The following is a 14,933-nucleotide window of genomic DNA, read 5'->3' on the forward strand; positions in this document are numbered from 1 at the left end:
AAGAATGGCCAATGTGAAGTTGCCATTTTTTTAAGAATGTACAAGTCTGTTGTGACCAAGTAATCAATATGCTAATAAGTCCCAAATTACAGGGACTATGGAGAAGGGAAAAACAGTGACCCTAAGGCCAATTGATGGAAATAACCCAATCTTAATCCTACTCAGACCTCTTTTTTTCAAAACTGGCTATGGCTAATCATACACTCCTCAAAGGAAGTTGTCGTGCTAAGCTTAGGAGGGTGGGTGGAACTGTGCTATAAGACACACTACACTGGGCCAGTGATGCAAGAGTCCAAATTGGCCAATAAGGAAGTACTGCATGTCCTCCTCTCCTTACCAGGGGAGTGGGGCAAAACTATCACCCAACCACCAGGTCAAGCTGGAGGAGCCTGTTTTCCACATCCACAGTTCCCAAATGGATGCCTCCAGGACCTGAGAACACATAAAGACAACAACTATTCATGGGGAAGGGAAGACAAAGGAGAAATGGTGGGGGGAAAGAGAAGTAGGACAAGGGGGAAAGAGAGGGGAAAAGATTGAAAGGAGAGGGAAGGGGATTGGAAGGAGAGGAGAGGGGAGGGTAGGGGCAAGGTGGAGGGGATAGGCGGAAGGAGGAGGGGAGGGCAGGTCTGATCATTTGCATTCTTTTTGAGTTCAATGGGATTTTCTCCTCTATAATCTTGTTTAGGTGAAACTGACCTCGGGGAGCTACAGTCCCCAGAAGAGGGGCTGACTGACACAGGCCACTGGAGCTCTATCAGGGGGAACTGGAGTCTCCTAACAAGTCTCAGCACCCTTCACAAACTACACTTCCCAGGATTCTTTGGGGGAAGCCATGGCTTGTTCAAATGGGATAAATTTCTTCTTTTAATGTATATATGTTGATACTTCTTTTGTAATAGCCTATGGCTATATACAGATTATTAATAAACAGAAACGGAAATGGGATAAATGTCTGGAGTGGGTGTGGCCACCTGATTAGCCAAGCCAAACAGCTGTGAGTCTGGCTTATAGAACACTGATAGTTCTTACTGAACATGCCCAACACTATAATTGACATCAATGTTAAATTGCTTAAATTAATTAAAAATCAGCCAGGCATTTTTTAAAACTTTTAAACTGCAGAAGATGAAGGTCAGAGTATGGAGCAAGGTCAGTAATAGGATTACAGGTACTCTGTGAACATGGCTGATTTTTAATTAATTTCAACAAATTATGAGACCACTGGGTCCGGATTTTTTCTCTTGTTTTACACTTTGAACTCTCGATTCTCTCTGAGAGTTTTGTGTATTGCCATGAAAACCTAGAGGACTGTTAAGGAAGGATTTCTGAGATCAGGACTATGTTTTGTAAGATTTTGTTTTGAAATCAGCCTATGGGAAGCAGCAGAATGGCATGGGGTATTTTCAATTCAACATTGCGGAATGTGAAAAATCTATGCTGGCTACAGTATACAGCCACTCTTGTGGCTGTATACAAACTGGTTCATTTCTCACCTCAGCTGTTGTATACGCCTGTTTACAGATGCTATACTTGTTAAATGTTACATTTTTTTTCAATTAATTTTTATTCAAATTGTCAAAACCAAAACAATACAAAAAGAAAAAACACAAATCAATAACTAATACAATAAAAAAAGAAAAAATATATAAAAATATTGACTTCCGATTTGTCGTAGTTCAGCTATAAATCTATAATATATAACAAGCCTGTCTCTTAATAGATTATAAAATCGCCTTCCTCCAACGGTTATCTTAATTGGTTTCAAATCTCATTAACATCATATCATTTTATTCTTTCACAAAAAGTCAAAGAGAAGTTTCCAATCCTTGAGATATATGTCCATCAATTTTTTTCTAGATAAACATGTCAATTAATCCAACTCATCAAGTCTACTAAGTCCAGTAATTTCAAATCGCTCTTCTTCCATTATCCGTATTGGTTCCATCTTCCATCTTCCATCTTCCATCTTTACGCACCCAATAATCTTGTTGTCATAGTCATATAATAAGAGTCTGATAGGAATTTCCTTTATCACAGATATTTTCTTGCCATCAATTCCGAACGTATCACTGAAGTATTGTTGCAAAGCCGCATCTCTGCTCCTCTTTTTTACATGATACACTAGCACATCTCTTGAAGATTTTTCCATTGACACAAAACAGGGATTAATTCTGTTAATTTCTCCATTTCAAGTTCCATCAAATCCTTCCAGTCCAGGAATTTTTTTGAACCGATAATATCTTTATCTCCAATCTCTTCAATTCCTTCAGGGACAGCGCTGAGTTCCAAACCGTAATATTTGTCTCCAGGATCCATCACAGCCAGGAAATCCAAATCTTTTTCCATGTCCATATTTAATCCAATCTCCATAGTTTGAACCTTGCCTTTAATTTCTCTTTCATCCTTTTTTGGTTTTCCAGATCTATCTTTATTCTCCTTTCTCATAGAATCCTGAATTTCTTTCAGCTCCTGTCTCATTTCGTCAAATTCAATTCTCAACGCTTGACTATTATTTCTCAGTTCTTGTTTTATTGACTTAATCCCATTCATTATTTTCTGAAACATGTCTAAAGATAAAGTCCCTTCTTGTACATCCATGATCTTCTTAATTGTCATTCTTAAAGCCAAAGGAACAAAACTCCTTCAATTTTCAATGTCCCAAGCAAAGAGCAGTTTATTTCTTTATCCAGTTACAAAGGAGTTAATCTTTCAAACCAACTGGCGTCACACTCTAGACAGCCCTTATCTCTTATATGCCCAGAAGTGCAAAAAAAGCTTTAGTTCACAGCGTCCAAATAACTAGTAGCAGAAAGAATGAGCAGATTTGTCAAAAAAAAAGTAGATCAGAAAAAATAGTCCCAGACATATATTACACAAAAGTCTTATAAATCAAAAAGATTTTTCTTTTCTCTTCCAATCAGAAACCCCTCATCCGTTGTAATCTTTATAATGCTATTTTCCATGTCAGCTTTTTGCAATAAAAAAAGATAGGCTATTTTTATTTTCTTCCCCCTTAGTTCCGTGAGTAAAAGAGAAGGAAAGTTTTGACTCACCCAGGTTTTCTTAATTGCTGGTTCTTTGACAAATCTCTTTAGCTGTATAGATAAGAAAGTAATAAGCGTAGACAGGAGAATGCTTGCCTGTTAGTCCGTTTTTCTTTAAAGAAAAAAAAACGGGTCACTTATTCAGCTGAGCTAGCTAGAAATCCTCGCTCCGTCCGAGCTGCTGGAAGACCTTCTTTCACAGACAATTCTGATGAATTCCAGTCTCCAACAATCACAACAAAGCTGTGTGGGAAATCTCACGTTTCTTCCTTATCTGGAAGAAATTATCCCCAGTCAAAAAAGACCCTTCTGACTGGATTTAAAACTGAAAAAGTTTCATCCAAGATGGGAGCCCGTCTCAGAGGCTGCACAGGCGGAGGGATCCTCCTGGGAAGTCGTTAAATGTTACATGTGAACAACTATACAAGTGTACAGGTTAGCTATTTGTGTTCACTGGTACACAGATTATACACTTGTTGAATGTTAAGTCTGAACACCCCTATAGTGTAATTCCCATGGGGGCATTTCACCCCAAATTAGAAGGGAATGTTGCCCTGCTGCTAAGGGCAGTGTTACCTCAGCTCAGAGCTTGGAAAAGTTACTTTTTTGAACTACAACTCCCATCAGCCCCAGCCAGCATGGCCACTGGATTGCGCTGATGGGAGATATAATTCAAAAAAGTAACTTTTCCAAGCTCTGCCTCAGCTTTAGCTATCAGCTAGGGATGGAATGATCAGTTTTGGTTCTCCACATTTCTGCAGAAATTTGCAATTTTTTAAAAAAATCCCCATGGAAATTCTTCAACATTTTAGTGTTAATTTATTCTAATAAACACATTTTTGTATGCAGTTTTGACGGATGTACACATTTTTGCAAGCAATTTCTCGTAATATAATGGATTTTTATATGTTATTTTCACCTTTATTTTAAAGCCCTTAATATATGCATTTTTTTGCATTTTTGCAAATAGTGTTTGGCTGGAGAACTGCATCACAAAATGTGGATAAGTGCACATTTTGAAGGATGGCTGTGCTTCAGTTTTCATAGTTTCTAATGATGTGGATTTGATAAATTCGGCATTAAATGCAACCTGAGTCTAAATCTGCCCCCCATCAACCTAGTCCCACTAAAAAATTCTTAGAATTCGCATATCTTTGAAGATTAATCCAAACTTTGGGAAGTGGATTTGCTTCCCCACCCCCCAAAACCGATGAAAAATCCTTTAGTGAGCACTAGTTTTAAGTCTTAAAGATGATGGAGGAAGGAGGGATGGCACAAGGAGGCTGTTAACATGCAAAGGCTAATTTGTTATGTCTACATCAAGCCAATTCAATAAATTGTCTTATGTACATCTAACACTGTTCTGGATTGTGGACTTATGAATGTTTACTCAGGAGTAAACCCCACAATGTTCAGTGGAGCTTATTTCCAGGCAACTGTGCATAGCAGTTCAGTCTTCATGTTTCATTACTACTGGCATTGGATAACTTTTTTGGGTGTCCTTGTCAAACAGCAGAACACTTGAGGAATAAAATATAGATGCACATATACACTTTATTTTCTCCTTGGAGGATTTATGTGCCATTATATTCCATTGATTTTTTCCAGTTCAATATCTCAGTGATGTTGAATCAGTGATCACTAAACCAAACCACATTTTTCTTGGCAAGGTTACACTTTTCCATAGGCCCTCCCTCCCTACTCACCATTGTTTGTCTGCAAATATATGGCAGATACCTCAGTAATGTTCTTACAGTTATAGACTGGCTCCTGCTGAAGCAAGGGTGGGGATCCCGTCAGCCCCAGACAGCACTGTCAGTGGGTCAGAGATGATGGATACGGATGTAAGAAGGCAATGTTTTCTGCTCCACCTTGTATTCATCGCATGCAGCACTGTTTCCATTTCGCTGCAGGTCATCTTCCACCAAAAACTATGTTATTCTGCCTACTATCTGCTGTGGAGAGATTACATAAATTATGCAAGTTACAATGTCATTACCAGAGCTTGGAAAAGTTCCTTTTTTGAACTACAGCTCCCATCAGTCCAATCCAGTGGCCATGCTGGCTGGGGCTGATGGGAATTGTAGTTCAAAAAAGTAACTTTTCCAAGCTCTGGTCATTACATCATTCCAACTCATTCTTTTCAATGCAAAGGACATGTAATGCAAGTGGTGGTGGTGGTGGAGTGGGGGAATCATCTGCGAACTGAAGTCGACAACAATGAGAATGTATTCACCAGATTATTTCCTGTTCCAGACACTGGACGAATAAGCAAACATTTTCAATTCCTGCTCCTGGTTCTGTTTTCATGGGAATTCTCAGACATCCCTAACAATGGGTCCCACAACATCTGGAAGGCCACACCCCTGTACTAAAGCATCTTGAGCCAATAACTGCTAAGCCATAATTGTCAGCAATGGTTTCAGCAGAGCTTTAGTGTTGATGAGCCATGTCCTTGGAACCTCCTCTTCTGTGAGTCTCATTGAGTCCAGGCACCAGGAAACTTCTGGAAAGGGACACAAAAGTTTTCTTACTTCTTTCTTTAGAAAGATTGATCAGAAGGATTGTTGTTGTTATATGGTTTCAAGTCTATGACGACTTATGGAGACCCTATGAATATTTTTTAGATATATTCATAAGGTTTTCATGGTAAGAGGTATTCAGAGGTGGTTTACCATTGTCTTCCTTTAAGCCTACAGCACCCAGTATTCCCAAGCAGTCTCCCATCCGAGTACTAACCAGGCCTGACCCTGCTTAGCTTCCCAGATCAGACAAGTTTGGGCATGTTCAGGGTAGTATGGCTGTGATTAAAAGGATAACAAGCAGATATTGTTCATTCAAATAATTCAGTATGCTGATGTTCTTCCTTCCAAGTTGGAAGGAAGCTCCCACTCCCTGGGATCACTCTCCACTAAGGAGACCCTGAGTCTTGCCCTGCCACGCCCTTTTCTTCCTCCCAAATGTAGGTGCTAGTGGTGACAGCAGGGTGATGTCCATGTCTTGTTTGTGTCTGAGTCAAATGGCAGTGTCTCAGGCGCTAGGGACACTGGGACATATAATTTTCCAGGGTAGCAGAGTACGTAGTATGCATGTCAAGTGGACTAGAAACTACACAACCCAAGGCTCCTTGACCTTGGTATGCTGTCATAAGCACACCTTTGGAAGCATGCCACTAGACTCTAAACATTTAGAACATAGGAAGCTGTCTTTGCTGAGTCACACCATTGGTCCGTGTAGCTCAGTATGATCCACACTGACTGGCAGCAGATCTCTAGGATTTCAGACTGGGTTCTCTCCCAGCCACAACTGGGGATACTGGGGATCGATCCTGGGACCTTCTGCATGTCAAACAGATGATCTATCACTGAGCTACAGCCCATCTCACAGTTTCCCCACACCTGTGCTAAAGGTTTATAATAAAATACCAAAACATCTAAACATTTTGCAACCATTGTTGTAATTGTTCCCTTTGTGCTACAGCCACAAACACTGGGATCTCTTGAAGAACTGATTCAGTTCACTTAAAAAGGGGGGTTGGGGGGAGAACAGCCACTGGAAAGTTTATAGCACACAGTGTTGTGCTTGTACAGGCAATAGACAGGAAGTGCAATTAATCTGCAAGCAGGATCTGTTTGAAAATTATGAGATAATTCAAGTCATTAATTCCTCATTAAATTTGGGAAGCCGACCTTTTAAATCATAACTTGACAATATGGGGGGGGGGAGGGATATTCCACCAAATCAGCCTGTCAAGAAGGTACCTTTTGAAAAGATGCTTGAATGTGTGCAATCTGATTGCTAATGGATTAATAATTAGATGGTTTGCTTAATAGGATGGTGCTTATTAAAAGAATGACTTACAGAACATGATTTTGGAGAGTTAGAGGTAGTTAACGATGTGTTGCTTTTAAGGAATTAATATAACTAAAGGAGGTTAAAGAAAAATCTTCATGATTACTGTATCATCTCCCCCCTTCCCCCCCCACTTGTGACTCTTATATTTCTTTTTTCATAGGATTATATTCAGTGCCAAGAAAAGTCTGTTAAATGTCAATAAACTTGGGGCAATTTCAATGGCAACGAGCAATGGCATCCTTCTGATTGAGTAATATTGGGACCCGTATGAAAACTTAAATGAAAAAAATGCAGACATTCACATTTATTCAAAAATTTCTGAATTCAAGTTCCAATTGGGGAATTGCTGCCAGTCAGAGCAGACAGTACTGACCTAGATGGACCTGTGGTCTGACTCAGTATAGGGAAGCTTTCTATGTTCCTAAGGAACAAAAGAAGGTAATTAACATCTTCAGAATCGTAGAAAATATTCAGATGAGAATTTTGGAAGCAGCCTTCCTCAGCCCTACAAAGTAGTATAGTGACAAATTCAGAAGTGCAGGGTCCCTTCATGATAGTCAGGCCATGCCATGCTCCCACACAACCATACCCCTTTACAGCCATGCCCCTTCACTCACTTGCTTGCTCTTCATCATCATCGCCACACTCCTCAGTCCTTCCAGTGCACACCTTCTCCCACAAAGGGGAGTGAGTTAGCTACTGAGAAGTGTCTTCTCAGTGGCTGACTCACCACCTTTCAGTCTGATTGGCTCCAATCAACAGGAAAAGACAAGGAAGCATGTTAGAAGATTCTTCTCAGTGGCTGATACACTCCCCTTTCATGCTGATTGGCTCATAGGACACTGGAGACATGCAGACCTAGCTGGGACCCTGTTCCTAAAAACATAAGGGGTTGAAAAACCCCTGAGACCCCAGACAACTACACCCCTGGCACTACGAAGTAAGTGTCCCTCAGAATCTTCCTTATGAAAAACATTGTGCTCTATCATGACCTCTTTAGAAGTTAGAACCTGCTCTGAGCTCAGGATCCGCTCAAAATTTGCCAGACTCACCCCTTGGCACAGTGTATTCTGGTGGGTCAGCTCTTGCAGACCCCTCATACACACACCCAGGAGTCCGGGTGGGTTTGCCAGCAAAATAACAGAGGGGGAATTTGTTTGGTCTGCTTTTCACAGTTGACTGATTTGATCCAACTCTCCTGCACTTGCTTGAACAACAGAACAGAACTCCCCATTAGATTACACTCTTACCTGGATTTTGCACTACAGCTTTGGAATGCAAAATGTCCTCACAACAATGTATATTTTAAGTAAAAAAATGCATACAGTGTGTATTTTGCAGAAAAGTGTATACAATGTGTGTATACTTTAAAGCAGGCTTTTTGTTCATTCTTTCAAAAACCCACATAAAAATGAGGCAAAGTGGATCTATAATTAAGAATCAGTTAAACTGATTCAAGATGGAATTAATCTACTCAGTACTATCTCTAACCACTGAGGCCTGCCATTTTAATTTTTCACAATGCTCCCTAGAGAGACACTATATCAGGAGACTCTGGGGTACTTTCAGAAACTTATTGGGACTTGCACAAAATTTAAAAGAGAGGCTCCATGCCATATTGGTAATAGAGCACCTGAAAAGAGTGTCCCAGATAGGGATGGATGAATCTGTCGATTTCCTTTGCTCTCAGTTCTCCACATTTCTGCATTAGCTTCTGATTTTTGAAAAAAAAAAGTCCTCATGAAAATTCATCTGCATTTTAGCATTTATCCTAATTTTTTGTTGTTGTTATATGCCATCAAGTCAATTACAACTTATGGCAACCCTATGAATCTTTTTATGGATACATTCATAGGGTTTTCATGGTAAGAGGTATTCAGAGGTGGTTTACCATTGCCTTCCTCTAAGCTTACAGCACCCAGTATTCCCAGGTGGTCTCCCATCCAAGTGCTAACCAGGCCTGACCCTGCTTAGTTTCCAAGATCAGAAAAGATCATGAGTTTTCAGGATAGTATGGCCATAGGCATTTATCCTAATAGGCACCTTTTTATATGCAATTTTGCCTCATAACACACTCCCGCTCCTTACCGTCTGACTCTGAAAGGGGACTGGGCGGGAGCACTTTTGTGGCTGGAGTTGGAAGAAGGGCATGAAACTACTTCCAGCACTTTTGCAACAAGGCGTGCCAGTGCAGGGGAGGAGCAAGGACAGGCTATTTAAGGCCTTGCCCCTACTTCCTCACCCCTTTCTGCTTGTGGGAGTGTGGCACCCATCCCACCTTCCAAGTACACGGTGTGAGGTTAGCTGGTTGCTTTGGATGGGACGAGTAGGATTTTTTGACCTCTCCTGTGATTGGCTGGGAGGGTCATCTACTCCATACTGTGGTGCTGACAAGGTGCAGTTAGTGGGAGTTGGATCAATAGATTGATTGGTTTAATTTGGTCACTTGTCAGGTGTATGCAGGAAAGGGAAGAGGTGAATACAAGTGATGAGTATCCTAAGGTACTTTTCAGGTGAATAATGATCCCACAGACGTGCACACAGGGCTGTGAAACCCCGAGGGGCAGGGTATGGTTCACTACTGAGATTAACCTGAGTCACTCACCTGGAGTTAGGGGCTTTGGTGGAGCGTGAATCTGGAAGACTTTTCTCCTCACCTGAAGGGGTGTGGGAGGGGAAAAGAGCTGGAAGCATGACCAGCTTGACTCCCTGCAGGGTAGGCTCACCTGGGCATGAGATGCTTGATGAGAGAGGTTGATGGATTTCCTGCACATGGTTTCACTTCCCCTATGCAGTTTAGAGGTTAGAGGTTTTATAAGTTCTTGGGTTCATAAGTTCTTAAGTTGCAAACGTTGTAGTTAATAAAGTGGCCCTAGTTTACCCACACCTGTGTCTTGCCTCTTTATTTCCAGTTTTTGGGCACAACTTTTTTTCAAAGTCGTTTTCTGTAATGTAATGCATTTTTTATGTTATTTTCACCAATATCTGCATTTCTATGCATACTGTCTCCTAGTACATGCATTTTTGTACACATTATTTGGGCTGAAGAACTGCATTTCAAAATTTGGAGAAATTAGAATTTCACTGCATGGCTGTGTTTCCGTTTTGAGTCTTGTTTCAGGGAGTGTGAATTAGGTAAGTTTGCCTTGAAATGTGAACTGAATGGAATTTCTCCCCCATCCCAAAGTAGAGCTTGGAAAAGTTACTTTTTTGAACTACAACTCCCATCAGCCCAATCCAGTGGCCATGCTGGCTGGGGCTGATGGGAGTTGTAGTTCAAAAAAAGTAACTGTTCCAAGCTCTGTCCCAAAGCAGGTGTCAGTTGTGGGGCCTGCCAGGTTACTGAGACCCCAGGACCCAAGAGGATTCTGGGTGCTATTATTATACTTGCTTGACTCTCCAGGAAAAGAAAAAAATACCCAGGGGCAGGGATGGAGAACTTCAATTCAGTTTCCATTTCAATCCAAATTGATCAAATTTGCACTTTCCGAAACATCATATGAACCGAAACAGAACCATCCCTTGAAATCCACACTTATTCAAATTTTGTGATGCCGCTCACCAATCAATGTTTATAAAAATGCATATATCAGTGGAAAGTGTGCATAAAAATGAATATGTGAGTGAAAAGAACTTACAACAATGCAATCTGTTAGGAGAAATTGCTTGCAAAAATATGTCCATTAGTCAAAGCTGCATGCAAAATGTGTTTATTAGAAGAAATTCACACTAAAGTGCTGAAGAATTTTCATGAGTTTATTTTTACCAAAAATGTGCAAATTTCTGCAAAATAAAATGTGGAGAACTGAAATTAAGATAGGAAAAATGAAAAACTGAGAGAATGAAAATTGACCAATTCTTCCACCCCTACCCAGGAGGTGTGTGTGTGGATAGATAGATAGATGGATAGATAGATGGATAGATGGATAGATGGATAGATGGATAGATATGATGAAATTACAATAATTATAGTCTGCAAGAGTGGAATGCTCATTTCTTCATGTAGCATTCCAGCCAAGATCACATCTCTTCAACTTATATGATCAGCGCCTCTTTCTGCCTTCCTCAGGGCTAACAAAGCTGCACTGCAGTGCAGCTAACTTTATCAGATGCGTGTTAAAATTAATAAGGGCGAGGAATACAGGGAACATCATCTCCATGTAAGGTGGTTCTTTTGTCAGTCAAAATCCACTTTGTGGCAACTGAAAAGAACTTCAGGTTTGGTGTTTGGGGGTAAGAAACATGAAAACGGCCTGTGGTGTCTGAAGTTAAAAGGCAGTAACAGCTGCTAATAAAATATGAGGCCTGAACATTCTAAAAGAAGAAAACATGGAAACAAATTTCAAAGGCGGGATGATTCCAGAACTCTTCTTAGTTTCCTACATCAAAATGTGCATTCAGTTATTAAGGCCCAGTCAAACAGAAAGTATCTTAGATTCCCTTGTTCATTAAGGCTCCAAAGTCCAAAGTTTTTCTGAGCTTCAAAGTCCAAGGAAATTCCCTCCAGAGTGCAAGATGATTTAAAGCATGTGTGCATGTGAACCTTATATATCTACAAGTATTTTTTTTAAAATGTGAAGATTAATCTGTGGGTCCAATTGACACTGTCACAAGATGTATGTCTCTAAAATGTATGCTATAATAGTATAGCATGACTTTAATTGACATTACCTGTAGAAGTCAGCCTATGTTAGGGATGGGTGAGAAATTTGATTCAGTTCACATTTCAAACCAAATCTATCAAATGTGCACTTTCCAAAACAATATGAGAACAACAGCACAGACACCCTTCGAAATTCATACTTATTCAAGTTTTGCTATGCTTATTTACAGTATATGATAGGGGAAAAGGTGCATACAAATGAATATATGCGTGAAAATAGCATATAAAATGCATTATATGATGAGAAATGTTTTGCAAAGATGTATACATAAGTCAAAACTGCCTACTAAAATGTGCTTTATTAGGAGAAATTCATACTAAATTGCTGGAGAATTTTCATGAGAATTTCTTTTTTTTAAAAAAATCACAGATTGCTGCAGAATTTAAGATTGGAAAAATTAGAAACTGAGAGAAATGAAACTGGCATATCTTTCCATGCCTACCCTGTGTCAAAATACTGGTCTGTGTTCTCTTGGTGATCAACGAGGCCAGGAGGAGTGCTGATTTTTAAAAGGAACCAGTAGACAGCTTGAGATCACTGAGGCATCTTTCTTTCTTGAAGCAACTGTTCTAATTCCCCTTGTGAATCTCACAGATGGAAAGAAAAGGTCATCAATTTAGAAAATGGCAGTAATCCCCAACAAAGATTAAAAGTGGATTGTTTGACACAAGGCTTCTTTTGTGTTTCACAGAAGACATATTAACTCTGCAAACTATAGGATACAATACAGAAGAAACACACACATACCCAGTAAGGAACAAATGACAATTGATACAGGCTCACAAATTTGCAGGGTCTAGCTCGGGGATAGTCAACATTGTACCTTCCAGATGTTGCTGGATTACAACTCCCATAATCCCTGATCAAGGCTGACTCTTGTTCAAGGTGTATCATACCCTTAGCTTATTTTTCCTACAATACATACTCCTTCCAAAACTAAAAAAGCTATCTTTTCTTTGCATCTTATATATCTTACCCACTTTTTGTCACAAACTGCTCCATACATTCATTTACCTGCTTGGCCTCTTGTTCCTTTGTTTGTTTTCTAAAATTCATTTATTATTGAAATATTCATAGACCACACTTACATAAAAATACAGAAAAGTGGTGTACACCATGCAAAATTGCATTAAGAGAAATAAAAATAAATACAAACATCAGTTTAAAAATCAATAAATAAGGCCTGTCTGAATAGCACAGTTTTCAGGAGATGACTAAAAGAAAACAGTGATGACTACTGCAAACATCTACTGGCAGGGAGTTCCACAGGGCAGGGCTTGCCAAACTAAAGGCTTGGTTCCTAGTAAATGCCAGGTGAACCTCAGAAGTGATCCATCAGAGGATCTCAGGGACAAAGGGGAAGCACAAGGAATCAGATGACCCTTAAGGTACTTTGGGCCCAGGTTGTTTATCACTTTGTCAGTTAACACAATAACCTTGAACTTGGCCCAGTAGCAAATTGGTTACTAGTGCAACTTTTTCATTGCAGTTATTAAAATTACAATTGATGTAACATGGAACATAGCTTACAATATTTCATAGCACAATAATGGGAAAGGATGGCCAAACATCTGCTTATCATCCCCATAATGTTGAATGCATCTCCTTCCTTCCTTAAATCTCAATTCATTTCATAATTTCCTTGGCTGGCTCAAATAGTCTGTGTCAATGTATTCAGAACAGCTGAGTTTTTCATACCACTCCTTCAGTTTCAGGATTTGTTAAGTGTTCCAATTCCAAGTGTAGATCAGCCTTCCTAAAGCTGGTTGCCCTCCAGATGTTTTTGACTACAACTCCCATCATCCTCAATATTGGCTGTGCTGGCAGGGGCTGATGGGAGTTGTAATCCCAAACTTCTGACCAGTACCATGTTGAGGAAGGCTGGCATAGATTGATCTTGCAGCAGTAATTATATAGGAAAGTAGTAGCTCTTTGGCCTCAAGGATGTCCTGTTGAACATAATTAAAATTTGCAGCCCATAGCTGGAAAATAAAGAGGTGAGACAAGTGTGGGTAAATCTAGGGCCACATTTATTTAAATAAAGTCAATTAAGTGCTTGATTGTATAAAATGATCTGCAGAGAAAAGTGCAGGACTGAACTCTTACCCAGTTGGGCGAGGACACCCTGCTGTGGAAAATGGGGTGGTCCAAGCCCAATCTGCTTCTCTGGGCACCATCCCCGCAGGGTGATTAGGGAGGCCTTCCTGCTTCACCCCACCCCCAGGATCACACAACTTATAGGTTAGCCTCAAAGGTGAACCTTATCCTGCCCACAGGCCTCACAACCTGGAAGGTAAACCTCAGATTGCACCTTTCACATTAAAGGGTGCCTAAGGGCACCAAACCCTACTCTGTGAAATTCCCGCACATATATGACACAAAAGAGGACAAGCCTCAGCTTAGTCCCTTTTTCCCCACCTGTGGCAAATAATTTCATGCAGGGCACTTTGCAGGTCAGTTAGAAACAGATTGTTACCCAAGTCAGACATATGAACACCATCTGGCCGGTAAAGATCAGCCCTGCCACACTTCACCTCTGGGTGATGTATTACCTCGCCCTGTCAATCAGCAAGAGCGAGACAGACCTCTCTATTTACTTTCCTACAAGCCTTGTTTAGGCTCCTGGGTCACTTCCCGCCCACAAAATCCTCCTGGGGAGGATGTCAGACCAAGTAATCATGCTCCCAGGCCACAGTCTACATATGGCCTCAAGGTCCAGGCAAGCCTGAATAAAAATGACTTTTCCCTTCAACAGTCCCAGGGCATTGCCTCCCAAATGAATGACCAAAACCTGTGGAGGGTGCTGCACCAACAAGGGCTGCACCCAGCCTCCCACTACAAACCTTGTGGGCCTATAAGAGCCCACCCATGATGCCACCACCGGCACTCCGTACTCTGCCACCGTTTCACTGCTGCTCCTGCCATGCTCTGCTGCTCCACGCTCTGCCCACACTTGCATGACCTCTTCTTCCTGCCTTACCCACCACTGAAATAGGTCACCAGCCAAGGTCCAGATGCCTAACATGGCCTAGTGACCCTGCTCCATTGTCGCACAAGGCCAGAAAGAGGCCGAGGGAATGCAGAGCAGGGCTTAAATAGCCACCCTGCCCTGCCCCCTATGTGACACGGCATACATGGCCACACTGCAATGAGGGGGGCTTTGAAGCCATGCCAGGTGTTCTCCCTGCATGGCTGCAAAGGTCAACCATCGACAGAGCCCTCCTGGTTTGTCGATGGGCGGGAAATCTTATCATCTAGACAAATTTTGTATCTCCTAGGGTTTTTTTCCCCTCCCTGGATCCATTTCCAGTATCAACTTTGTCACACTCCCACCAACAATGGGAGGAAATCCTCCTTTGCCTTAGCA

The 14,933-nt window shown here is 41.0% G+C and overlaps 2 pseudogenes; both read right to left on the reverse strand.

Moving 5' to 3' along the window:
* Positions 1-5,737: 5,737 nt before the first annotated feature.
* LOC133368917 (5S ribosomal RNA) lies at positions 5,738-5,856 on the reverse strand (annotated as a pseudogene).
* Positions 5,857-8,808: 2,952 nt separating this feature from the next.
* Positions 8,809-8,927, reverse strand: LOC133368916 (5S ribosomal RNA; annotated as a pseudogene).
* Positions 8,928-14,933: the final 6,006 nt, after the last annotated feature.

This window comes from Rhineura floridana, chromosome 12 (genome assembly GCF_030035675.1).
Source record: "Rhineura floridana isolate rRhiFlo1 chromosome 12, rRhiFlo1.hap2, whole genome shotgun sequence".
Lineage (NCBI taxonomy): Eukaryota > Metazoa > Chordata > Lepidosauria > Squamata > Rhineuridae > Rhineura > Rhineura floridana.